The sequence below is a fragment of the Phoenix dactylifera genome, chromosome 4 (genome assembly GCF_051530095.1).
Source record: "Phoenix dactylifera cultivar Ajwa chromosome 4, Ajwa_hap1_PhDact_Kaust_v1.1, whole genome shotgun sequence".
Taxonomy (NCBI): Eukaryota; Viridiplantae; Streptophyta; class Magnoliopsida; order Arecales; family Arecaceae; genus Phoenix; species Phoenix dactylifera.
Genome location: NC_143193.1, coordinates 33,937,501 through 33,957,502, shown reverse-complemented (window position 1 = coordinate 33,957,502; position 20,002 = coordinate 33,937,501). Strand labels below are relative to the sequence as shown.

At 49.5% G+C, this 20,002-nt stretch overlaps 38 non-coding genes and 17 pseudogenes across 38 annotated transcripts; all 55 read left to right on the top strand.

Moving 5' to 3' along the window:
• The first annotated feature begins 15 nt into the window (after positions 1–15).
• LOC149754478 (5S ribosomal RNA) lies at positions 16–134 on the top strand. The gene has a single exon (XR_016402020.1). It is a non-coding gene; the product is annotated as a 5S ribosomal RNA (ribosomal RNA).
• Positions 135–381: 247 nt separating this feature from the next.
• On the top strand, positions 382–500 carry LOC149754477 (5S ribosomal RNA; annotated as a pseudogene).
• Positions 501–747: 247 nt separating this feature from the next.
• Positions 748–866, top strand: LOC149754476 (5S ribosomal RNA). The gene has a single exon (XR_016407972.1). It is a non-coding gene; the product is annotated as a 5S ribosomal RNA (ribosomal RNA).
• A 247-nt stretch (positions 867–1,113) lies between these two features.
• Positions 1,114–1,232, top strand: LOC149754475 (5S ribosomal RNA). The gene has a single exon (XR_016407815.1). It is a non-coding gene; the product is annotated as a 5S ribosomal RNA (ribosomal RNA).
• A 246-nt stretch (positions 1,233–1,478) lies between these two features.
• LOC149754474 (5S ribosomal RNA) lies at positions 1,479–1,597 on the top strand. Its single transcript, XR_016408220.1, has one exon. It is a non-coding gene; the product is annotated as a 5S ribosomal RNA (ribosomal RNA).
• A 246-nt stretch (positions 1,598–1,843) lies between these two features.
• On the top strand, positions 1,844–1,962 carry LOC149754473 (5S ribosomal RNA). Its single transcript, XR_016410960.1, has one exon. It is a non-coding gene; the product is annotated as a 5S ribosomal RNA (ribosomal RNA).
• A 246-nt stretch (positions 1,963–2,208) lies between these two features.
• Positions 2,209–2,327, top strand: LOC149754472 (5S ribosomal RNA; annotated as a pseudogene).
• A 247-nt stretch (positions 2,328–2,574) lies between these two features.
• On the top strand, positions 2,575–2,693 carry LOC149754471 (5S ribosomal RNA). The gene has a single exon (XR_016402019.1). It is a non-coding gene; the product is annotated as a 5S ribosomal RNA (ribosomal RNA).
• A 247-nt stretch (positions 2,694–2,940) lies between these two features.
• Positions 2,941–3,059, top strand: LOC149754470 (5S ribosomal RNA; annotated as a pseudogene).
• Positions 3,060–3,306: 247 nt separating this feature from the next.
• Positions 3,307–3,425, top strand: LOC149754469 (5S ribosomal RNA). Its single transcript, XR_016406118.1, has one exon. It is a non-coding gene; the product is annotated as a 5S ribosomal RNA (ribosomal RNA).
• A 247-nt stretch (positions 3,426–3,672) lies between these two features.
• On the top strand, positions 3,673–3,791 carry LOC149754468 (5S ribosomal RNA; annotated as a pseudogene).
• A 247-nt stretch (positions 3,792–4,038) lies between these two features.
• LOC149754467 (5S ribosomal RNA) lies at positions 4,039–4,157 on the top strand. Its single transcript, XR_016401671.1, has one exon. It is a non-coding gene; the product is annotated as a 5S ribosomal RNA (ribosomal RNA).
• Positions 4,158–4,403: 246 nt separating this feature from the next.
• LOC149754466 (5S ribosomal RNA) lies at positions 4,404–4,522 on the top strand (annotated as a pseudogene).
• Positions 4,523–4,769: 247 nt separating this feature from the next.
• Positions 4,770–4,888, top strand: LOC149754465 (5S ribosomal RNA). Its single transcript, XR_016407702.1, has one exon. It is a non-coding gene; the product is annotated as a 5S ribosomal RNA (ribosomal RNA).
• Positions 4,889–5,135: 247 nt separating this feature from the next.
• LOC149754464 (5S ribosomal RNA) lies at positions 5,136–5,254 on the top strand (annotated as a pseudogene).
• A 247-nt stretch (positions 5,255–5,501) lies between these two features.
• On the top strand, positions 5,502–5,620 carry LOC149754463 (5S ribosomal RNA). Its single transcript, XR_016406117.1, has one exon. It is a non-coding gene; the product is annotated as a 5S ribosomal RNA (ribosomal RNA).
• Positions 5,621–5,867: 247 nt separating this feature from the next.
• On the top strand, positions 5,868–5,986 carry LOC149754462 (5S ribosomal RNA). The gene has a single exon (XR_016404592.1). It is a non-coding gene; the product is annotated as a 5S ribosomal RNA (ribosomal RNA).
• Positions 5,987–6,233: 247 nt separating this feature from the next.
• LOC149754461 (5S ribosomal RNA) lies at positions 6,234–6,352 on the top strand. Its single transcript, XR_016405616.1, has one exon. It is a non-coding gene; the product is annotated as a 5S ribosomal RNA (ribosomal RNA).
• Positions 6,353–6,598: 246 nt separating this feature from the next.
• LOC149754460 (5S ribosomal RNA) lies at positions 6,599–6,717 on the top strand (annotated as a pseudogene).
• Positions 6,718–6,962: 245 nt separating this feature from the next.
• On the top strand, positions 6,963–7,081 carry LOC149754459 (5S ribosomal RNA). The gene has a single exon (XR_016402018.1). It is a non-coding gene; the product is annotated as a 5S ribosomal RNA (ribosomal RNA).
• Positions 7,082–7,328: 247 nt separating this feature from the next.
• LOC149754458 (5S ribosomal RNA) lies at positions 7,329–7,447 on the top strand. The gene has a single exon (XR_016401670.1). It is a non-coding gene; the product is annotated as a 5S ribosomal RNA (ribosomal RNA).
• A 246-nt stretch (positions 7,448–7,693) lies between these two features.
• On the top strand, positions 7,694–7,812 carry LOC149754457 (5S ribosomal RNA). The gene has a single exon (XR_016402017.1). It is a non-coding gene; the product is annotated as a 5S ribosomal RNA (ribosomal RNA).
• A 246-nt stretch (positions 7,813–8,058) lies between these two features.
• LOC149754456 (5S ribosomal RNA) lies at positions 8,059–8,177 on the top strand (annotated as a pseudogene).
• Positions 8,178–8,423: 246 nt separating this feature from the next.
• Positions 8,424–8,542, top strand: LOC149754455 (5S ribosomal RNA). Its single transcript, XR_016402015.1, has one exon. It is a non-coding gene; the product is annotated as a 5S ribosomal RNA (ribosomal RNA).
• A 246-nt stretch (positions 8,543–8,788) lies between these two features.
• On the top strand, positions 8,789–8,907 carry LOC149754454 (5S ribosomal RNA; annotated as a pseudogene).
• A 246-nt stretch (positions 8,908–9,153) lies between these two features.
• Positions 9,154–9,272, top strand: LOC149754453 (5S ribosomal RNA). The gene has a single exon (XR_016402014.1). It is a non-coding gene; the product is annotated as a 5S ribosomal RNA (ribosomal RNA).
• A 246-nt stretch (positions 9,273–9,518) lies between these two features.
• On the top strand, positions 9,519–9,637 carry LOC149754452 (5S ribosomal RNA). The gene has a single exon (XR_016406313.1). It is a non-coding gene; the product is annotated as a 5S ribosomal RNA (ribosomal RNA).
• A 247-nt stretch (positions 9,638–9,884) lies between these two features.
• On the top strand, positions 9,885–10,003 carry LOC149754451 (5S ribosomal RNA). The gene has a single exon (XR_016405615.1). It is a non-coding gene; the product is annotated as a 5S ribosomal RNA (ribosomal RNA).
• Positions 10,004–10,249: 246 nt separating this feature from the next.
• Positions 10,250–10,368, top strand: LOC149754450 (5S ribosomal RNA; annotated as a pseudogene).
• Positions 10,369–10,614: 246 nt separating this feature from the next.
• On the top strand, positions 10,615–10,733 carry LOC149754449 (5S ribosomal RNA). The gene has a single exon (XR_016407176.1). It is a non-coding gene; the product is annotated as a 5S ribosomal RNA (ribosomal RNA).
• A 247-nt stretch (positions 10,734–10,980) lies between these two features.
• On the top strand, positions 10,981–11,099 carry LOC149754448 (5S ribosomal RNA). The gene has a single exon (XR_016404591.1). It is a non-coding gene; the product is annotated as a 5S ribosomal RNA (ribosomal RNA).
• Positions 11,100–11,346: 247 nt separating this feature from the next.
• Positions 11,347–11,465, top strand: LOC149754447 (5S ribosomal RNA). The gene has a single exon (XR_016405614.1). It is a non-coding gene; the product is annotated as a 5S ribosomal RNA (ribosomal RNA).
• A 246-nt stretch (positions 11,466–11,711) lies between these two features.
• LOC149754446 (5S ribosomal RNA) lies at positions 11,712–11,830 on the top strand (annotated as a pseudogene).
• A 246-nt stretch (positions 11,831–12,076) lies between these two features.
• On the top strand, positions 12,077–12,195 carry LOC149754445 (5S ribosomal RNA). Its single transcript, XR_016401668.1, has one exon. It is a non-coding gene; the product is annotated as a 5S ribosomal RNA (ribosomal RNA).
• A 246-nt stretch (positions 12,196–12,441) lies between these two features.
• LOC149754444 (5S ribosomal RNA) lies at positions 12,442–12,560 on the top strand. Its single transcript, XR_016402013.1, has one exon. It is a non-coding gene; the product is annotated as a 5S ribosomal RNA (ribosomal RNA).
• A 246-nt stretch (positions 12,561–12,806) lies between these two features.
• On the top strand, positions 12,807–12,925 carry LOC149754443 (5S ribosomal RNA; annotated as a pseudogene).
• A 246-nt stretch (positions 12,926–13,171) lies between these two features.
• Positions 13,172–13,290, top strand: LOC149754442 (5S ribosomal RNA). The gene has a single exon (XR_016402012.1). It is a non-coding gene; the product is annotated as a 5S ribosomal RNA (ribosomal RNA).
• A 246-nt stretch (positions 13,291–13,536) lies between these two features.
• On the top strand, positions 13,537–13,655 carry LOC149754441 (5S ribosomal RNA). Its single transcript, XR_016406312.1, has one exon. It is a non-coding gene; the product is annotated as a 5S ribosomal RNA (ribosomal RNA).
• Positions 13,656–13,902: 247 nt separating this feature from the next.
• Positions 13,903–14,021, top strand: LOC149754440 (5S ribosomal RNA). The gene has a single exon (XR_016405613.1). It is a non-coding gene; the product is annotated as a 5S ribosomal RNA (ribosomal RNA).
• Positions 14,022–14,267: 246 nt separating this feature from the next.
• On the top strand, positions 14,268–14,386 carry LOC149754439 (5S ribosomal RNA; annotated as a pseudogene).
• A 246-nt stretch (positions 14,387–14,632) lies between these two features.
• On the top strand, positions 14,633–14,751 carry LOC149754438 (5S ribosomal RNA). Its single transcript, XR_016407175.1, has one exon. It is a non-coding gene; the product is annotated as a 5S ribosomal RNA (ribosomal RNA).
• Positions 14,752–14,998: 247 nt separating this feature from the next.
• Positions 14,999–15,117, top strand: LOC149754437 (5S ribosomal RNA). The gene has a single exon (XR_016404590.1). It is a non-coding gene; the product is annotated as a 5S ribosomal RNA (ribosomal RNA).
• A 247-nt stretch (positions 15,118–15,364) lies between these two features.
• LOC149754436 (5S ribosomal RNA) lies at positions 15,365–15,483 on the top strand. Its single transcript, XR_016405611.1, has one exon. It is a non-coding gene; the product is annotated as a 5S ribosomal RNA (ribosomal RNA).
• Positions 15,484–15,729: 246 nt separating this feature from the next.
• On the top strand, positions 15,730–15,848 carry LOC149754435 (5S ribosomal RNA; annotated as a pseudogene).
• Positions 15,849–16,094: 246 nt separating this feature from the next.
• Positions 16,095–16,213, top strand: LOC149754434 (5S ribosomal RNA; annotated as a pseudogene).
• A 247-nt stretch (positions 16,214–16,460) lies between these two features.
• On the top strand, positions 16,461–16,579 carry LOC149754433 (5S ribosomal RNA). The gene has a single exon (XR_016401667.1). It is a non-coding gene; the product is annotated as a 5S ribosomal RNA (ribosomal RNA).
• Positions 16,580–16,825: 246 nt separating this feature from the next.
• Positions 16,826–16,944, top strand: LOC149754432 (5S ribosomal RNA). The gene has a single exon (XR_016402011.1). It is a non-coding gene; the product is annotated as a 5S ribosomal RNA (ribosomal RNA).
• Positions 16,945–17,190: 246 nt separating this feature from the next.
• On the top strand, positions 17,191–17,309 carry LOC149754431 (5S ribosomal RNA; annotated as a pseudogene).
• Positions 17,310–17,555: 246 nt separating this feature from the next.
• LOC149754430 (5S ribosomal RNA) lies at positions 17,556–17,674 on the top strand. Its single transcript, XR_016402010.1, has one exon. It is a non-coding gene; the product is annotated as a 5S ribosomal RNA (ribosomal RNA).
• Positions 17,675–17,921: 247 nt separating this feature from the next.
• LOC149754429 (5S ribosomal RNA) lies at positions 17,922–18,040 on the top strand. Its single transcript, XR_016407665.1, has one exon. It is a non-coding gene; the product is annotated as a 5S ribosomal RNA (ribosomal RNA).
• Positions 18,041–18,287: 247 nt separating this feature from the next.
• Positions 18,288–18,406, top strand: LOC149754428 (5S ribosomal RNA). The gene has a single exon (XR_016405610.1). It is a non-coding gene; the product is annotated as a 5S ribosomal RNA (ribosomal RNA).
• Positions 18,407–18,652: 246 nt separating this feature from the next.
• On the top strand, positions 18,653–18,771 carry LOC149754427 (5S ribosomal RNA; annotated as a pseudogene).
• A 246-nt stretch (positions 18,772–19,017) lies between these two features.
• Positions 19,018–19,136, top strand: LOC149754426 (5S ribosomal RNA). Its single transcript, XR_016402009.1, has one exon. It is a non-coding gene; the product is annotated as a 5S ribosomal RNA (ribosomal RNA).
• Positions 19,137–19,383: 247 nt separating this feature from the next.
• Positions 19,384–19,502, top strand: LOC149754425 (5S ribosomal RNA). Its single transcript, XR_016405822.1, has one exon. It is a non-coding gene; the product is annotated as a 5S ribosomal RNA (ribosomal RNA).
• Positions 19,503–19,749: 247 nt separating this feature from the next.
• LOC149754424 (5S ribosomal RNA) lies at positions 19,750–19,868 on the top strand. The gene has a single exon (XR_016404681.1). It is a non-coding gene; the product is annotated as a 5S ribosomal RNA (ribosomal RNA).
• The last annotated feature ends 134 nt before the right edge of the window (positions 19,869–20,002 follow it).

The window sequence follows — 20,002 nt, the reverse complement described above, 5'->3', positions numbered from 1 at the left end:
CGAAGGGCTTGTCATGGGTGCGATCATACCAGCACCAATGCACCGGATCCCATCAGAACTCCGCAGTTAAGCGTGCTTGGGCGAGAGTAGTACTAGGATGGGTGACCCCCTGGGAAGTCCTCGTGTTGCACCCCTTTTATTTTTTGCCCGCTTTTTTATTTTTTGATAATATTTATTTTTAATTTTTCGGCTTTTGGCTTTTCCTCTTCGGATAATTTTTTTCCCCCGAAAATAAACTGAGTCCGGAGACTGGCGGTGCCATGCAGCATAGCGGGACCAGCGCGTTGAATCCTACGCCAGAGCGGCCCCGGCGGCGCGAATGTCTCGGGCCGTCGAGGTCGGCTGCTTTGTCATAAAAGGGAGTTTCGAAGGGCATGTCATGGGTGCGATCATACCAGCACTAATGCACCGGATCCCATCAAAACTCCGCAGTTAAGCGTGCTTGGGCGAGGGTAGTACTAGGATGGTTGACCCTATGGAAAGTCCTCATGTTGCACCCCTTTTATTTTTTGCCCGCTTATTTATTTTTTGATAATATTTATTTTTAATTTTTCGTTCTTTGGCTTTTCCTCTTCGGATAATTTTTTTCCCCCGAAAATAAACTGAGTCCGGAGACTGGCGGTGCCATGCAGCATAGCGGGACCAGCGCGTTGAATCCTACGCCAGAACGGCCCCGCCGGCGCGAATGTCTCGGGCCGTCGAGGTCTGCTGCTTTGTCATAAAAGGAAGTTTCGAAGGGCATGTCATGGGTGCGATCAAACCAGCACTAATGCACCGGATTCCATCAGAACTCCGCAGTTAAGCATGCTTGGGCGAGAGTAGTACTAGGATGGGTGACCCTCTGGGAAGTCCTCGTGTTGCACCCCTTTAATTTTTTGCCCGCTTTTTTATTTTTTGATAATATTTATTTTTAATTTTTCGGCTTTTGGCTTTTCCACTCCGGATAATTTTTTTCCTCCAAAAATAAACTGAGTTCGGAGACTGGCGGTGCCATGCAGCATAGCGGGACCAGCGCGTTGAATTTTACGCCAGAACGGCCCCGGTGGCGCGAATGTCTCGGGCCGTCGAGACCGGCTGCTTTGTCATAAAAAGGAGTTTCGAATGGCTTGTCATGGGTGCGATCATACCAGCACTAATGCGCCGGATCCCATCAGAACTCCGCAGTTAAGCATGCTTGGGCGAGAGTAGTACTAGGATGGGTGACCCCCCAGGAAGTCCTCGTGTTGCACCCCTTTTATTTTTTGCCCTTTTTTATTTTTTTGATAATATTTATTTTTAATTTTTCGGCTCTTGGCTTTTCCACTTCGGATAATCTTTTTTCCACGAAAATAAACTGAGTCCGGAGACTGGCGGTGCCATGCAGCATAGCGGGACCAGCGCGTTGAATCCTACGCCAGAACGGCCCCGGCGGCGCGAATGTCTCGGGCCGTCGAGACCGGCTGCTTTGTCATAAAAGGGAGTTTCGAAGGGCTTGTCATGGGTGCGATCATACCAGCACTAATGCACCGGATCCCATCAGAACTCTGCAGTTAAGCGTGCTTGGGCGAGAGTAGCACAAGGATGGGTGACCACCTGGGAAGTCCTCGTGTTGCACCCCTTTTATTGTTTGCCCTTTTTTTATTTTTTGATAATATTTATTTTTAATTTTTCGGCTTTTGGCTTTTCCTCTTCGGATAATTTTTTTTCTCCGAAAATAAACTGAGTCCGGAGACTGGCGGTGCCATGCAGCATAGCGGGACAAGCGCGTTGAAGACTACGCCAGAACGGCCCCGGCGGTGCGAATGTCTCGGGCCGTCGAGAACTGCTGCTTTGTCATAAAAGGGAGTTTCGAAGGGCTTGTCATGGGTGCGATCATACCAGCACTAATGCACCGGATCCCATCAGAACTCCGCAGTTAAGCGTGCTTGGGCGAGAGTAGTACTAGGATGGGTGACCCCCTGGGAAGTCCTCGTGTTGCACCCCTTTTATTTTTTGCCCGCTTTTTTATTTTTTGATAATATTTATTTTTAATTTTTCGGCTTTCGGCTTTTCCTCTTCGGATAATTTTTTCCCCCGAAAATAAACTGAGTCCGGAGACTGGCGGTGCCATGCAGCATAGCGGGACCAGCGCGTTGAATCCTACGCCAGAACGGCCCCGGCGGCGCGAATGTCTCGGGCCGTCGAGACCGGCTGCTTTGTCATAAAAGGGAGTTTCGAAGGGCTTGTCATGGGTGCGATCATACCAGCACTAATGCACCGGATCCCATCAGAACTCCGCAGTTAAGCGTGCTTGGGCGAGAGTAGCACTAGGTAGCGGGACCACCTGGGAAGTCCCCGTGTTGCACCCCTTTTATTTTTTGCCCGTTTTTTTCTTTTTTGAAAATATTTATTTTTAATTTTTCGGCTTTTGGCTTTTCCTCTTCTGATAATTTTTTTCCTCCGAAAATAAACTGAGTCCGGAGACTGGCGGTGCCATGCAGCATAGCGGGACCAGCGCGTTGAATCCTACGCCAGAACGGCCCCGGCAGTGCGAATGTCTCGGGCCGTCGAGACCTGCTGCTTTGTCATAACAGGGAGTTTCGAAGGGCTTGTCATGGGTGCGATCATACCAGCACCAATGCACCGGATCCCATCAGAACTCCGCAGTTAAGCGTGCTTGGGCGAGAGTAGTACTAGGATGGGTGACCCCCTGGGAAGTCCTCGTGTTGCACCCCTTTTATTTTTTGCCCGCTTTTTTATTTTTTGATAATATTTATTTTTAATTTTTCGGCTTTTGGCTTTTCCTCTTCGGATAATTTTTTTCCCCCGAAAATAAACTGAGTCCGGAGACTGGCGGTGCCATGCAGCATAGCGGGACCAGCGCGTTGAATCCTACGCCAGAGCGGCCCCGGCGGCGCGAATGTCTCGGGCCGTCGAGGTCGGCTGCTTTGTCATAAAAGGGAGTTTCGAAGGGCATGTCATGGGTGCGATCATACCAGCACTAATGCACCGGATCCCATCAAAACTCCGCAGTTAAGCGTGCTTGGGCGAGGGTAGTACTAGGATGGTTGACCCTATGGAAAGTCCTCATGTTGCACCCCTTTTATTTTTTGCCCGCTTATTTATTTTTTGATAATATTTATTTTTAATTTTTCGTTCTTTGGCTTTTCCTCTTCGGATAATTTTTTTTCCCCGAAAATAAACTGAGTCCGGAGACTGGCGGTGCCATGCAGCATAGCGGGACCAGCGCGTTGAATCCTACGGCAGAACGGCCCCGCCGGCGCGAATGTCTCGGGCCGTCGAGGTCTGCTGCTTTGTCATAAAAGGAAGTTTCGAAGGGCATGTCATGGGTGCGATCATACCAGCACTAATGCACCGGATTCCATCAGAACTCCGCAGTTAAGCATGCTTGGGCGAGAGTAGTACTAGGATGGGTGACCCTCTGGGAAGTCCTCGTGTTGCACCCCTTTAATTTTTTGCCCGCTTTTTTATTTTTTGATAATATTTATTTTTAATTTTTCGGCTTTTGGCTTTTCCACTCCGGATAATTTTTTTCCTCCAAAAATAAACTAAGTTCGGAGACTGGCGGTGCCATGCAGCATAGCGGGACCAGCGCGTTGAAATTTACGCCAGAACGGCCCCGGCGGCGCGAATGTCTCGGGCCGTCGAGACCGGCTGCTTTGTCATAAAAAGGCGTTTCGAAGGGCTTGTCATGGGTGCGATCATACCAGCACTAATGCGCCGGATCCCATCAGAACTCCGCAGTTAAGCATGCTTGGGCGAGAGTAGTGCTAGGATGGGTGACCCCCCAGGAAGTCCTCGTGTTGCACCCATTTTATTTTTTGCCCTTTTTTTATTTTTTTGATAACATTTATTTTTAATTTTTCGGCTCTTGGCTTTTCCACTTCGGATAATTTTTTTTCCACGAAAATAAACTGAGTCCGGAGACTGGCGGTGCCATGCAGCATAGCGGGACCAGCGCGTTGAATCCTACGCCAGAACGGCCCCGGCGGTGCGAATGTCTCGGGCCGTCGAGACCTGCTGCTTTGTCATAAAAGGGATTTTCGAAGGGCTTGTCATGTGTGCGATCATACCAGCACTAATGCACCGGATCCCATCAGAACTCCGCAGTTAAGCGTGCTTGGGCGAGAGTAGTACTAGGATGGGTGACCCCCTGGGAAGTCCTCGTGTTGCACCCCTTTTATTTTTTGCCCGCTTTTTTATTTTTTGATAATATTTATTTTTAATTTTTCGGCTTTCGGCTTTTCCTCTTCGGATAATTTTTTTCCCCAAAAATAAACTGAGTCCGGAGACTGGCGGTGCCATGCAGCATAGCGGGACCAGCGCGTTGAATCCTACGCCAGAACGGCCCCGGCGGCGCGAATGTCTCGGGCCGTCGAGACCGGCTGCTTTGTCATAAAAGAGAGTTTCGAAGGGCTTGTCATGGGTGCGATCATACCAGCACTAATGCACCGGATCCCATCAGAACTCCGCAGTTAAGCGTGCTTGGGCGAGAGTAGCACTAGGTAGCGGGACCACCTGGGAAGTCCCCGTGTTGCACCCCTTTTATTTTTTGCCCGTTTTTTTCTTTTTTGATAATATTTATTTTTAATTTTTCGGCTTTTGGCTTTTCCTCTTCTGATAATTTTTTTCCTCCGAAAATAAACTGAGTCCGGAGACTGGCGGTGCCATGCAGCATAGCGGGACCAGCGCGTTGAATCCTACGCCAGAACGGCCCCGGCGGTGCGAATGTCTCGGGCCGTCGAGACCTGCTGCTTTGTCATAACAGGGAGTTTCGAAGGGCTTGTCATGGGTGCGATCATACCAGCCCCAATGCACCGGATCCCATCAGAACTCCGCAGTTAAGCGTGCTTGGGCGAGAGTTGTACTAGGATGGGTGACCCCCTGGGAAGTCCTCGTGTTGCACCCCTTTTATTTTTTGCCCGCTTTTTTATTTTTTGATAATATTTATTTTTAATTTTTCGGCTTTTGGCTTTTCCTCTTCGGATAATTTTTTTCCCCCGAAAATAAACAAAGTCCGGAGACTGGCGGTGCCATGCAGCATAGCGGGACCAGCGTGTTGAATCCTACGCCAGAGCGGCCCCGGCGGCGCGAATGTCTCGGGCCGTCGAGGTCGGCTGCTTTGTCATAAAAGGGAGTTTCGAAGGGCATGTCATGGGTGCGATCATACCAGCACTAATGCACCGGATCCAATCAAAACTCCGCAGTTAAGCGTGCTTGGGCGAGGGTAGTACTAGGATGGTTGACCCTATGGAAAGTCCTCATGTTGCATCCCTTTTATTTTTTGCCCGCTTATTTATTTTTTGATAATATTTATTTTTAATTTTTCGTTCTTTGGCTTTTCCTCTTCGGATAATTTTTTTTCCCCGAAAATAAACTGAGTCCGGAGACTGGCGGTGCCATGCAGCATAGCGGGACCAGCGCGTTGAATCCTACGCCAGAACGGCCCCGCCGGCGCGAATGTCTCGGGCCGTCGAGGTCTGCTGCTTTGTCATAAAAGGAAGTTTCGAAGTGCATGTCATGGGTGCGATCATACCAGCACTAATGCACCGGATTCCATCAGAACTCCGCAGTTAAGCATGCTTGGGCGAGAGTAGTACTAGGATGGGTGACCCTCTGGGAAGTCCTCGTGTTGCACCCCTTTAATTTTTTGCCCGCTTTTTTATTTTTTGATAATATTTATTTTTAATTTTTCGGCTTTTGGCTTTTCCACTCCGGATAATTTTTTTCCTCCAAAAATAAACTGAGTTCGGAGACTGGCGGTGCCATGCAGCATAGCGGGACCAGCGCGTTGAATTTTACGCCAGAACGGCCCCGGCGGCGCGAATGTCTCGGGCCGTCGAGACCGGCTGCTTTGTCATAAAAAAGAGTTTCGAAGGGCTTGTCATGGGTGCGATCATACCAGCACTAATGCGCCGGATCCCATCAGAACTCCGCAGTTAAGCATGCTTGGGCGAGAGTAGTACTAGGATGGGTGACCCCCTGGGAAGTCCTCGTGTTGCACCCCTTTTATTTTTTGCCCTTTTTTTATTTTTTTGATAATATTTATTTTTAATTTTTCGGCTCTTGGCTTTTCCACTTCGGATAATTTTTTTTCCACGAAAATAAACTGAGTCCGGAGACTGGCGGTGCCATGCAGCATAGCGGGACCAGCGCGTTGAATCCTACGCCAGAACGGCCCCGGCGGTGCGAATGTCTCGGGCCGTCGAGACCTGCTGCTTTGTCATAAAAGGGAGTTTCGAAGGGCTTGTCATGTGTGCGATCATACCAGCACTAATGCACCGGATCCCATCAGAACTCCGCAGTTAAGCGTGCTTGGGCGAGAGTAGTGCTAGGATGGGTGACCCCCTGGGAAGTCCTCGTGTTGCACCCCTTTTATTTTTTGCCCGCTTTTTTATTTTTTGATAATATTTATTTTTAATTTTTCGGCTTTCGGCTTTTCCTCTTCGGATAATTTTTTCCCCCGAAAATAAACTGAGTCCGGAGACTGGCGGTGCCATGCAGCATAGCGGGACCAGCGCGTTGAATCCTACGCCAGAACGGCCCCGCCGGCGCGAATGTCTCGGGCCGTCGAGACCGGCTGCTTTGTCATAAAAGGGAGTTTCGAAGGGCTTGTCATGGGTGCGATCATACCAGCACTAATGCACCGGATCCCATCAGAACTCCGCAGTTAAGCGTGCTTGGGCGAGAGTAGCACTAGGTAGCGGGACCACCTGGGAAGTCCTCGTGTTGCACCCCTTTTATTTTTTGCCCTTTTTTATTTTTTGATAATATTTATTTTTAATTTTTCGGCTTTTGGCTTTTCCTCTTCTGATAATTTTTTTCCTCCGAAAATAAACTGAGTCCGGAGACTGGCGGTGCCATGCAGCATAGCGGGACCAGCGCGTTGAATCCTATGCCAGAACGGCCCTGGCGGTGCGAATGTCTCGGGCCGTCGAGACCTGCTGCTTTGTCATAACAGGGAGTTACGAAGGGCTTGTCATGGGTGCGATCATACCAGCACCAATGCACCGGATCCCATCAGAACTCCGCAGTTAAGCGTGCTTGGGCGAGAGTAGTACTAGGATGGGTGACCCCCTGGGAAGTCCTCGTGTTGCACCCCTTTTATTTTTTGCCCTTTTTTTATTTTTTTGATAACATTTATTTTTAATTTTTCGGCTCTTGGTTTTTCCACTTCGGATAATTTTTTTTCCACGAAAATAAACTGAGTCCGGAGACTGGCGGTGCCATGCAGCATAGCGGGACCAGCGCGTTGAATCCTACGCCAGAACGGCCCCGGCGGTGCGAATGTCTCGGGCCGTCGAGACCTGCTGCTTTGTCATAAAAGGGAGTTTCGAAGGGCTTGTCATGTGTGCGATCATACCAGCACTAATGCACCGGATCCCATCAGAACTCCGCAGTTAAGCGTGCTTGGGCGAGAGTAGTACTAGGATGGGTGACCCCCTGGGAAGTCCTCGTGTTGCACCCCTTTTATTTTTTGCCCTTTTTTTATTTTTTGATAATATTTATTTTTAATTTTTCGGCTTTTGGCTTTTCCTCTTCTGATAATTTTTTTCCTCCGAAAATAAGCTGAGTCCGGAGACTGGCGGTGCCATGCAGCATAGCGGGACCAGCGCGTTGAATCCTACGCCAGAACGGCCCCGGCGGTGCGAATGTCTCGGGCCGTCGAGACCTGCTGCTTTGTCATAACAGGGAGTTACGAAGGGCTTGTCATGGGTGCGATCATACCAGCACCAATGCACCGGATCCCATCAGAACTCCGCAGTTAAGCGTGCTTGGGCGAGAGTAGTACTAGGATGGGTGACCCCCTGGGAAGTCCTCGTGTTGCACCCCTTTTATTTTTTGCCCGCTTTTTTATTTTTTGATAATATTTATTTTTAATTTTTCGGCTTTTGGCTTTTCCTCTTCGGATAATTTTTTCCCCCGAAAATAAAATGAGTCCGGAGACTGGCGGTGCCATGCAGCATAGCGGGACCAGCGCGTTGAATCCTACGCCAGAACGGCCCCGCCGGCGCGAATGTCTCGGGCCGTCGAGACCGGCTGCTTTGTCATAAAAGGGAGTTTCGAAGGGCTTGTCATGGGTGCGATCATACCAGCACTAATGCACCGGATCCCATCAGAACTCCGCAGTTAAGCGTGCTTGGGCGAGAGTAGCACTAGGTAGCGGGACCACCTGGGAAGTCCTCGTGTTGCACCCCTTTTATTTTTTGCCCTTTTTTTATTTTTTGATAATATTTATTTTTAATTTTTCGGCTTTTGGCTTTTCCTCTTCTGATAATTTTTTTCCTCCGAAAATAAACTGAGTCCGGAGACTGGCGGTGCCATGCAGCATAGCAGGACCAGCGCGTTGAATCCTACGCCAGAACGGCCCCGACGGTGCGAATGTCTCGGGCCGTCGAGACCTGCTGCTTTGTCATAACAGGGAGTTACGAAGGGCTTGTCATGGGTGCGATCATACCAGCACCAATGCACCGGATCCCATCAGAACTCCGCAGTTAAGCGTGCTTGGGCGAGAGTAGTACTAGGATGGGTGACCCCCTGGGAAGTCCTCGTGTTGCACCCCTTTTATTTTTTGCCCTTTTTTTATTTTTTTGATAACATTTATTTTTAATTTTTCGGCTCTTGGTTTTTCCACTTCGGATAATTTTTTTCCACGAAAATAAACTGAGTCCGGAGACTGGCGGTGCCATGCAGCATAGCGGGACCAGCGCGTTGAATTTTACGCCAGAACGGCCCCGGCGGCGCGAATGTCTCGGGCCGTCGAGACCGGCTGCTTTGTCATAAAAAGGAGTTTCGAAGGGCTTGTCATGGGTGCGATCATACCAGCACTAATGCACCGGATCCCATCAGAACTCCGCAGTTAAGCGTGCTTGGGCGAGAGTAGCACTAGGTAGCGGGACCACCTGGGAAGTCCTCGTGTTGCACCCCTTTTATTTTTTGCCCTTTTTTTATTTTTTGATAATATTTATTTTTAATTTTTCGGCTTTTGGCTTTTCCTCTTCTGATAATTTTTTTCCTCCGAAAATAAACTGAGTCCGGAGACTGGCGGTGCCATGCAGCATAGCAGGACCAGCGCGTTGAATCCTACGCCAGAACGGCCCCGACGGTGCGAATGTCTCGGGCCGTCGAGACCTGCTGCTTTGTCATAACAGGGAGTTACGAAGGGCTTGTCATGGGTGCGATCATACCAGCACCAATGCACCGGATCCCATCAGAACTCCGCAGTTAAGCGTGCTTGGGCGAGAGTAGTACTAGGATGGGTGACCCCCTGGGAAGTCCTCGTGTTGCACCCCTTTTATTTTTTGCCCTTTTTTTATTTTTTTGATAACATTTATTTTTAATTTTTCGGCTCTTGGTTTTTCCACTTCGGATAATTTTTTTCCACGAAAATAAACTGAGTCCGGAGACTGGCGGTGCCATGCAGCATAGCGGGACCAGCGCGTTGAATTTTACGCCAGAACGGCCCCGGCGGCGCGAATGTCTCGGGCCGTCGAGACCGGCTGCTTTGTCATAAAAAGGAGTTTCGAAGGGCTTGTCATGGGTGCGATCATACCAGCACTAATGCGCCGGATCCCATCAGAACTCCGCAGTTAAGCATGCTTGGGCGAGAGTAGTACTAGGATGGGTGACCCCCTGGGAAGTCCTCGTTTTGCACCCCTTTTATTTTTTGCCCTTTTTTTATTTTTTTGATAATATTTATTTTTAATTTTTCGGCTCTTGGCTTTTCCACTTCGGATAATTTTTTTTCCACGAAAATAAACTGAGTCCGGAGACTGGCGGTGCCATGCAGCATAGCGGGACCAGCGCGTTGAATCCTACGCCAGAACGGCCCCGGCGGTGCGAATGTCTCGGGCCGTCGAGACCTGCAGCTTTGTCATAAAAGGGAGTTTCGAAGGGCTTGTCATGTGTGCGATCATACCAGCACTAATGCACCGGATCCCATCAGAACTCCGCAGTTAAGCGTGCTTGGGCGAGAGTAGTGCTAGGATGGGTGACCCCCTGGGAAGTCCTCGTGTTGCACCCCTTTTATTTTTTGCCCGCTTTTTTATTTTTTGATAATATTTATTTTTAATTTTTCGGCTTTCGGCTTTTCCTCTTCGGATAATTTTTTCCCCCGAAAATAAACTGAGTCCGGAGACTGGCGGTGCCATGCAGCATAGCGGGACCAGCGCGTTGAATCCTACGCCAGAACGGCCCCGCCGGCGCGAATGTCTCGGGCCGTCGAGACCGGCTGCTTTGTCATAAAAGGGAGTTTCGAAGGGCTTGTCATGGGTGCGATCATACCAGCACTAATGCACCGGATCCCATCAGAACTCCGCAGTTAAGCGTGCTTGGGCGAGAGTAGCACTAGGTAGCGGGACCACCTGGGAAGTCCTCGTGTTGCACCCCTTTTATTTTTTGCCCTTTTTTTATTTTTTGATAATATTTATTTTTAATTTTTCGGCTTTTGGCTTTTCCTCTTCTGATAATTTTTTTCCTCCGAAAATAAACTGAGTCCGGAGACTGGCGGTGCCATGCAGCATAGCGGGACCAGCGCGTTGAATCCTACGCCAGAACGGCCCCGACGGTGCGAATGTCTCGGGCCGTCGAGACCTGCTGCTTTGTCATAACAGGGAGTTACGAAGGGCTTGTCATGGGTGCGATCATACCAGCACCAATGCACCGGATCCCATCAGAACTCCGCAGTTAAGCGTGCTTGGGCGAGAGTAGTACTAGGATTGGTGACCCCCTGGGAAGTCCTCGTGTTGCACCCCTTTTATTTTTTGCCCTTTTTTTATTTTTTTGATAACATTTATTTTTAATTTTTCGGCTCTTGGTTTTTCCACTTCGGATAATTTTTTTTCCACGAAAATAAACTGAGTCCGGAGACTGGCGGTGCCATGCAGCATAGCGGGACCAGCGCGTTGAATTTTACGCCAGAACGGCCCCGGCGGCGCGAATGTCTCGGGCCGTCGAGACCGGCTGCTTTGTCATAAAAAGGAGTTTCGAAGGGCTTGTCATGGGTGCGATCATACCAGCACTAATGCGCCGGATCCCATCAGAACTCCGCAGTTAAGCATGCTTGGGCGAGAGTAGTACTAGGATGGGTGACCCCCTGGGAAGTCCTCGTGTTGCACCCCTTTTATTTTTTGCCCTTTTTTTATTTTTTTGATAATATTTATTTTTAATTTTTCGGCTCTTGGCTTTTCCACTTCGGATAATTTTTTTTCCACGAAAATAAACTGAGTCCGGAGACTGGCGGTGCCATGCAGCATAGCGGGACCAGCGCGTTGAATCCTACGCCAGAACGGCCCCGGCGGTGCGAATGTCTCGGGCCGTCGAGACCTGCAGCTTTGTCATAAAAGGAAGTTTCGAAGGGCTTGTCATGTGTGCGATCATACCAGCACTAATGCACCGGATCCCATCAGAACTCCGCAGTTAAGCGTGCTTGGGCGAGAGTAGTGCTAGGATGGGTGACCCCCTGGGAAGTCCTCGTGTTGCACCCCTTTTATTTTTTGCCCGCTTTTTTATTTTTTGATAATATTTATTTTTAATTTTTCAGCTTTCGGCTTTTCCTCTTCGGATAATTTTTTCCCCCGAAAATAAACTGAGTCCGGAGACTGGCGGTGCCATGCAGCATAGCGGGACCAGCGCGTTGAATCCTACGCCAGAACGGCCCCGCCGGCGCGAATGTCTCGGGCCGTCGAGACCGGCTGCTTTGTCATAAAAGGGAGTTTCGAAGGGCTTGTCATGGGTGTGATCATACCAGCACTAATGCACCGGATCCCGTCAGAACTCCGCAGTTAAGCGTGCTTGGGCGAGAGTAGCACTAGGTAGCGGGACCACCTGGGAAGTCCTCGTGTTGCACCCCTTTTATTTTTTGCCCTTTTTTTATTTTTTGATAATATTTATTTTTAATTTTTCGGCTTTTGGCTTTTCCTCTTCTGATAATTTTTTTCCTCCGAAAATAAACTGAGTCCGGAGACTGGCGGTGCCATGCAGCATAGCGGGACCAGCGCGTTGAATCCTACGCCAGAACGGCCCCGGCGGTGCGAATGTCTCGGGCCGTCGAGACCTGCTGCTTTGTCATAAAAGGGAGTTTCGAAGGGCTTGTCATGTGTGCGATCATACCAGCACTAATGCACCGGATCCCATCAGAACTCCGCAGTTAAGCGTGCTTGGGCGAGAGTAGTACTAGGATGGGTGACCCCCTGGGAAGTCCTCGTGTTGCACCCCTTTTATTTTTTGCCCTTTTTTTATTTTTTGATAATATTTATTTTTAATTTTTCGGCTTTTGGCTTTTCCTCTTCTGATAATTTTTTTCCTCCGAAAATAAGCTGAGTCCGGAGACTGGCGGTGCCATGCAGCATAGCGGGACCAGCGCGTTGAATCCTACGCCAGAACGGCCCCGGCGGTGCGAATGTCTCGGGCCGTCGAGACCTGCTGCTTTGTCATAACAGGGAGTTACGAAGGGCTTGTCATGGGTGCGATCATACCAGCACCAATGCACCGGATCCCATCAGAACTCCGCAGTTAAGCGTGCTTGGGCGAGAGTAGTACTAGGATGGGTGACCCCCTGGGAAGTCCTCGTGTTGCACCCCTTTTATTTTTTGCCCGCTTTTTTATTTTTTGATAATATTTATTTTTAATTTTTCGGCTTTTGGCTTTTCCTCTTCGGATAATTTTTTCCCCCGAAAATAAAATGAGTCCGGAGACTGGCGGTGCCATGCAGCATAGCGGGACCAGCGCGTTGAATCCTACGCCAGAACGGCCCCGCCGGCGCGAATGTCTCGGGCCGTCGAGACCGGCTGCTTTGTCATAAAAGGGAGTTTCGAAGGGCTTGTCATGGGTGCGATCATACCAGCACTAATGCACCGGATCCCATCAGAACTCCGCAGTTAAGCGTGCTTGGGCGAGAGTAGCACTAGGTAGCGGGACCACCTGGGAAGTCCTCGTGTTGCACCCCTTTTATTTTTTGCCCTTTTTTTATTTTTTGATAATATTTATTTTTAATTTTTCGGCTTTTGGCTTTTCCTCTTCTGATAATTTTTTTCCTCCGAAAATAAACTGAGTCCGGAGACTGGCGGTGCCATGCAGCATAGCAGGACCAGCGCGTTGAATCCTACGCCAGAACGGCCCCGACGGTGCGAATGTCTCGGGCCGTCGAGACCTGCTGCTTTGTCATAACAGGGAGTTACGAAGGGCTTGTCATGGGTGCGATCATACCAGCACCAATGCACCGGATCCCATCAGAACTCCGCAGTTAAGCGTGCTTGGGCGAGAGTAGTACTAGGATGGGTGACCCCCTGGGAAGTCCTCGTGTTGCACCCCTTTTATTTTTTGCCCTTTTTTTATTTTTTTGATAACATTTATTTTTAATTTTTCGGCTCTTGGTTTTTCCACTTCGGATAATTTTTTTCCACGAAAATAAACTGAGTCCGGAGACTGGCGGTGCCATGCAGCATAGCGGGACCAGCGCGTTGAATTTTACGCCAGAACGGCCCCGGCGGCGCGAATGTCTCGGGCCGTCGAGACCGGCTGCTTTGTCATAAAAAGGAGTTTCGAAGGGCTTGTCATGGGTGCGATCATACCAGCACTAATGCGCCGGATCCCATCAGAACTCCGCAGTTAAGCATGCTTGGGCGAGAGTAGTACTAGGATGGGTGACCCCCTGGGAAGTCCTCGTTTTGCACCCCTTTTATTTTTTGCCCTTTTTTTATTTTTTTGATAATATTTATTTTTAATTTTTCGGCTCTTGGCTTTTCCACTTCGGATAATTTTTTTTCCACGAAAATAAACTGAGTCCGGAGACTGGCGGTGCCATGCAGCATAGCGGGACCAGCGCGTTGAATCCTACGCCAGAACGGCCCCGGCGGTGCGAATGTCTCGGGCCGTCGAGACCTGCAGCTTTGTCATAAAAGGGAGTTTCGAAGGGCTTGTCATGTGTGCGATCATACCAGCACTAATGCACCGGATCCCATCAGAACTCCGCAGTTAAGCGTGCTTGGGCGAGAGTAGTGCTAGGATGGGTGACCCCCTGGGAAGTCCTCGTGTTGCACCCCTTTTATTTTTTGCCCGCTTTTTTATTTTTTGATAATATTTATTTTTAATTTTTCGGCTTTCGGCTTTTCCTCTTCGGATAATTTTTTCCCCCGAAAATAAACTGAGTCCGGAGACTGGCGGTGCCATGCAGCATAGCGGGACCAGCGCGTTGAATCCTACGCCAGAACGGCCCCGCCGGCGCGAATGTCTCGGGCCGTCGAGACCGGCTGCTTTGTCATAAAAGGGAGTTTCGAAGGGCTTGTCATGGGTGCGATCATACCAGCACTAATGCACCGGATCCCATCAGAACTCCGCAGTTAAGCGTGCTTGGGCGAGAGTAGCACTAGGTAGCGGGACCACCTGGGAAGTCCTCGTGTTGCACCCCTTTTATTTTTTGCCCTTTTTTTATTTTTTGATAATATTTATTTTTAATTTTTCGGCTTTTGGCTTTTCCTCTTCTGATAATTTTTTTCCTCCGAAAATAAACTGAGTCCGGAGACTGGCGGTGCCATGCAGCATAGCGGGACCAGCGCGTTGAATCCTACGCCAGAACGGCCCCGACGGTGCGAATGTCTCGGGCCGTCGAGACCTGCTGCTTTGTCATAACAGGGAGTTACGAAGGGCTTGTCATGGGTGCGATCATACCAGCACCAATGCACCGGATCCCATCAGAACTCCGCAGTTAAGCGTGCTTGGGCGAGAGTAGTACTAGGATTGGTGACCCCCTGGGAAGTCCTCGTGTTGCACCCCTTTTATTTTTTGCCCTTTTTTTATTTTTTTGATAACATTTATTTTTAATTTTTCGGCTCTTGGTTTTTCCACTTCGGATAATTTTTTTTCCACGAAAATAAACTGAGTCCGGAGACTGGCGGTGCCATGCAGCATAGCGGGACCAGCGCGTTGAATTTTACGCCAGAACGGCCCCGGCGGCGCGAATGTCTCGGGCCGTCGAGACCGGCTGCTTTGTCATAAAAAGGAGTTTCGAAGGGCTTGTCATGGGTGCGATCATACCAGCACTAATGCGCCGGATCCCATCAGAACTCCGCAGTTAAGCATGCTTGGGCGAGAGTAGTACTAGGATGGGTGACCCCCTGGGAAGTCCTCGTGTTGCACCCCTTTTATTTTTTGCCCTTTTTTTATTTTTTTGATAATATTTATTTTTAATTTTTCGGCTCTTGGCTTTTCCACTTCGGATAATTTTTTTTCCACGAAAATAAACTGAGTCCGGAGACTGGCGGTGCCATGCAGCATAGCGGGACCAGCGCGTTGAATCCTACGCCAGAACGGCCCCGGCGGTGCGAATGTCTCGGGCCGTCGAGACCTGCAGCTTTGTCATAAAAGGAAGTTTCGAAGGGCTTGTCATGTGTGCGATCATACCAGCACTAATGCACCGGATCCCATCAGAACTCCGCAGTTAAGCGTGCTTGGGCGAGAGTAGTGCTAGGATGGGTGACCCCCTGGGAAGTCCTCGTGTTGCACCCCTTTTATTTTTTGCCCGCTTTTTTATTTTTTGATAATATTTATTTTTAATTTTTCAGCTTTCGGCTTTTCCTCTTCGGATAATTTTTTCCCCCGAAAATAAACTGAGTCCGGAGACTGGCGGTGCCATGCAGCATAGCGGGACCAGCGCGTTGAATCCTACGCCAGAACGGCCCCGCCGGCGCGAATGTCTCGGGCCGTCGAGACCGGCTGCTTTGTCATAAAAGGGAGTTTCGAAGGGCTTGTCATGGGTGTGATCATACCAGCACTAATGCACCGGATCCCGTCAGAACTCCGCAGTTAAGCGTGCTTGGGCGAGAGTAGCACTAGGTAGCGGGACCACCTGGGAAGTCCTCGTGTTGCACCCCTTTTATTTTTTGCCCTTTTTTTATTTTTTGATAATATTTATTTTTAATTTTTCGGCTTTTGGCTTTTCCTCTTCTGATAATTTTTTTCCTCCGAAAATAAACTGAGTCCGGAGACTGGCGGTGCCATGCAGCATAGCGGGACCAGCGCGTTGAATCCTACGCCAGAACGGCCCCGGCGGTGCGAATGTCTCGGGCCGTCGAGACCTGCTGCTTTGTCATAACAGGGAGTTACGAAGGGCTTGTCATGGGTGCGATCATACCAGCACCAATGCACCGGATCCCATCAAAACTCCGCAGTTAAGCGTGCTTGGGCGAGGGTAGTACTAGGATGGTTGACCCTATGGAAAGTCCTCATGTTGCACCCCTTTTATTTTTTGCCCGCTTATTTATTTTTTGATAATATTTATTTTTAATTTTTCGTTCTTTGGCTTTTCCTCTTCGGATAATTTTTTTCCCCCGAAAATAAACTGAGTCCGGAGACTGGCGGTGCCATGCAGCATAGCGGGACCAGCGCGTTGAATCCTACGCCAGAACGGCCCCGGCGGTGCGAATGTCTCGGGCCGTCGAGACCTGCTGCTTTGTCATAAAAGGGAGTTTCGAAGGGCTTGTCATGTGTGCGATCATACCAGCACTAATGCACCGGATCCCATCAGAACTCCGCAGTTAAGCGTGCTTGGGCGAGAGTAGTACTAGGATGGGTGACCCCCTGGGAAGTCCTCGTGTTGCACCCCTTTTATTTTTTGCCCTTTTTTTATTTTTTGATAATATTTATTTTTAATTTTTCGGCTTTTGGCTTTTCCTCTTCTGATAATTTTTTTCCTCCGAAAATAAACTGAGTCCGGAGACTGGCGGTGCCATGCAGCATAGCGGGACCAGCGCGTTGAATCCTACGCCAGAACGGCCCCGGCGGTGCGAATGTCTCGGGCCGTCGAGACCTGCTGCTTTGTCATAACAGGGAGTTACGAAGGGCTTGTCATGGGTGCGATCATACCAGCACCAATGCACCGGATCCCATCAGAACTCCGCAGTTAAGCGTGCTTGGGCGAGAGTAGTACTAGGATGGGTGACCCCCTGGGAAGTCCTCGTGTTGCACCCCTTTTATTTTTTGCCCGCTTTTTTATTTTTTGATAATATTTATTTTTAATTTTTCGGCTTTTGGCTTTTCCTCTTCGGATAATTTTTTCCCCCGAAAATAAACTGAGTCCGGAGACTGGCGGTGCCATGCAGCATAGCGGGACCAGCGCGTTGAATCCTACGCCAGAACGGCCCCGCCGGCGCGAATGTCTCGGGCCGTCGAGACCGGCTGCTTTGTCATAAAAGGGAGTTTCGAAGGGCTTGTCATGGGTGCGATCATACCAGCACTAATGCACCGGATCCCATCAGAACTCCGCAGTTAAGCGTGCTTGGGCGAGAGTAGCACTAGGTAGCGGGACCACCTGGGAAGTCCTCGTGTTGCACCCCTTTTATTTTTTGCCCTTTTTTTATTTTTTGATAATATTTATTTTTAATTTTTCGGCTTTTGGCTTTTCCTCTTCTGATAATTTTTTTCCTCCGAAAATAAACTGAGTCCGGAGACTGGCGGTGCCATGCAGCATAGCGGGACCAGCGCGTTGAATCCTACGCCAGAACGGCCCCGACGGTGCGAATGTCTCGGGCCGTCGAGACCTGCTGCTTTGTCATAACAGGGAGTTACGAAGGGCTTGTCATGGGTGCGATCATACCAGCACCAATGCACCGGATCCCATCAGAACTCCGCAGTTAAGCGTGCTTGGGCGAGAGTAGTACTAGGATGGGTGACCCCCTGGGAAGTCCTCGTGTTGCACCCCTTTTATTTTTTGCCCTTTTTTTATTTTTTTGATAACATTTATTTTTAATTTTTCGGCTCTTGGTTTTTCCACTTCGGATAATTTTTTTTCCACGAAAATAAACTGAGTCCGGAGACTGGCGGTGCCATGCAGCATAGCGGGACCAGCGCGTTGAATTTTACGCCAGAACGGCCCCGGCGGCGCGAATGTCTCGGGCCGTCGAGACCGGCTGCTTTGTCATAAAAAGGAGTTTCGAAGGGCTTGTCATGGCTGCGATCATACCAGCACTAATGCGCCGGATCCCATCAGAACTCCGCAGTTAAGCATGCTTGGGCGAGAGTAGTACTAGGATGGGTGACCCCCTGGGAAGTCCTCGTGTTGCACCCCTTTTATTTTTTGCCCTTTTTTTATTTTTTTGATAATATTTATTTTTAATTTTTCGGCTCTTGGCTTTTCCACTTCGGATAATTTTTTTTCCACGAAAATAAACTGAGTCCGGAGACTGGCGGTGCCATGCAGCATAGCGGGACCAGCGCGTTGAATCCTACGCCAGAACGGCCCCGGCGGTGCGAATGTCTCGGGCCGTCGAGACCTGCTGCTTTGTCATAAAAGGGAGTTTCGAAGGGCTTGTCATGTGTGCGATCATACCAGCACTAATGCACCGGATCCCATCAGAACTCCGCAGTTAAGCGTGCTTGGGCGAGAGTAGTGCTAGGATGGGTGACCCCCTGGGAAGTCCTCGTGTTGCACCCCTTTTATTTTTTGCCCGCTTTTTTATTTTTTGATAATATTTATTTTTAATTTTTCGGCTTTCGGCTTTTCCTCTTCGGATAATTTTTTCCCCCGAAAATAAACTGAGTCCGGAGACTGGCGGTGCCATGCAGCATAGCGGGACCAGCGCGTTGAATCCTACGCCAGAACGGCCCCGCCGGCGCGAATGTCTCGGGCCGTCGAGACCGGCTGCTTTGTCATAAAAGGGAGTTTCGAAGGGCTTGTCATGGGTGCGATCATACCAGCACTAATGCACCGGATCCCATCAGAACTCCGCAGTTAAGCGTGCTTGGGCGAGAGTAGCACTAGGTAGCGGGACCACCTGGGAAGTCCTCGTGTTGCACCCCTTTTATTTTTTGCCCTTTTTTTATTTTTTGATAATATTTATTTTTAATTTTTCGGCTTTTGGCTTTTCCTCTTCTGATAATTTTTTTCCTCCGAAAATAAACTGAGTCCGGAGACTGGCGGTGCCATGCAGCATAGCGGGACCAGCGCGTTGAATCCTACGCCAGAACGGCCCCGGCGGTGCGAATGTCTCGGGCCGTCGAGACCTGCTGCTTTGTCATAACAGGGAGTTACGAAGGGCTTGTCATGGGTGCGATCATACCAGCACCAATGCACCGGATCCCATCAGAACTCCGCAGTTAAGCGTGCTTGGGCGAGAGTAGTACTAGGATGGGTGACCCCCTGGGAAGTCCTCGTGTTGCACCCCTTTTATTTTTTGCCCTTTTTTTATTTTTTTGATAACATTTATTTTTAATTTTTCGGCTCTTGGTTTTTCCACTTCGGATAATTTTTTTTCCACGAAAATAAACTGAGTCCGGAGACTTGCGGTGCCATGCAGCATAGCGGGACCAGCGCGTTGAATCCTACGCCAGAACGGCCCCGGCGGTGCGAATGTCTCGGGCCGTCGAGACCTGCTGCTTTGTCATAAAAGGGAGTTTCGAAGGGCTTGTCATGTGTGCGATCATACCAGCACTAATGCACCGGATCCCATCAGAACTCCGCAGTTAAGCGTGCTTGGGCGAGAGTAGTACTAGGATGGGTGACCCCCCAGGAAGTCCTCGTGTTGCACCCCTTTTATTTTTTGCCCTTTTTTTATTTTTTTGATAACATTTATTTTTAATTTTTCGGCTCTTGGCTTTTCCACTTCGGATAATTTTTTTTCCACGAAAATAAACTGAGTCCGGAGACTGGCGGTGCCATGCAGCATAGCGGGACCAGCGCGTTGAATCCTACGCCAGAACGGCCCCGGCGGTGCGAATGTCTCGGGCCGTCGAGACCTGCTGCTTTGTCATAACAGGGAGTTACGAAGGGCTTGTCATGGGTGCGATCATACCAGCACCAATGCACCGGATCCCATCAGAACTCCGCAGTTAATCGTGCTTGGGCGAGAGTAGTACTAGGATGGGTGACCCCCTGGGAAGTCCTCGTGTTGCACCCCTTTTATTTTTTGCCCGCTTTTTTATTTTTTGATAATATTTATTTTTAATTTTTCGGCTTTTGGCTTTTCCTCTTCGGATAATTTTTTTCCCCCGAAAATAAACTGAGTCCGGAGACTGGCGGTGCCATGCAGCA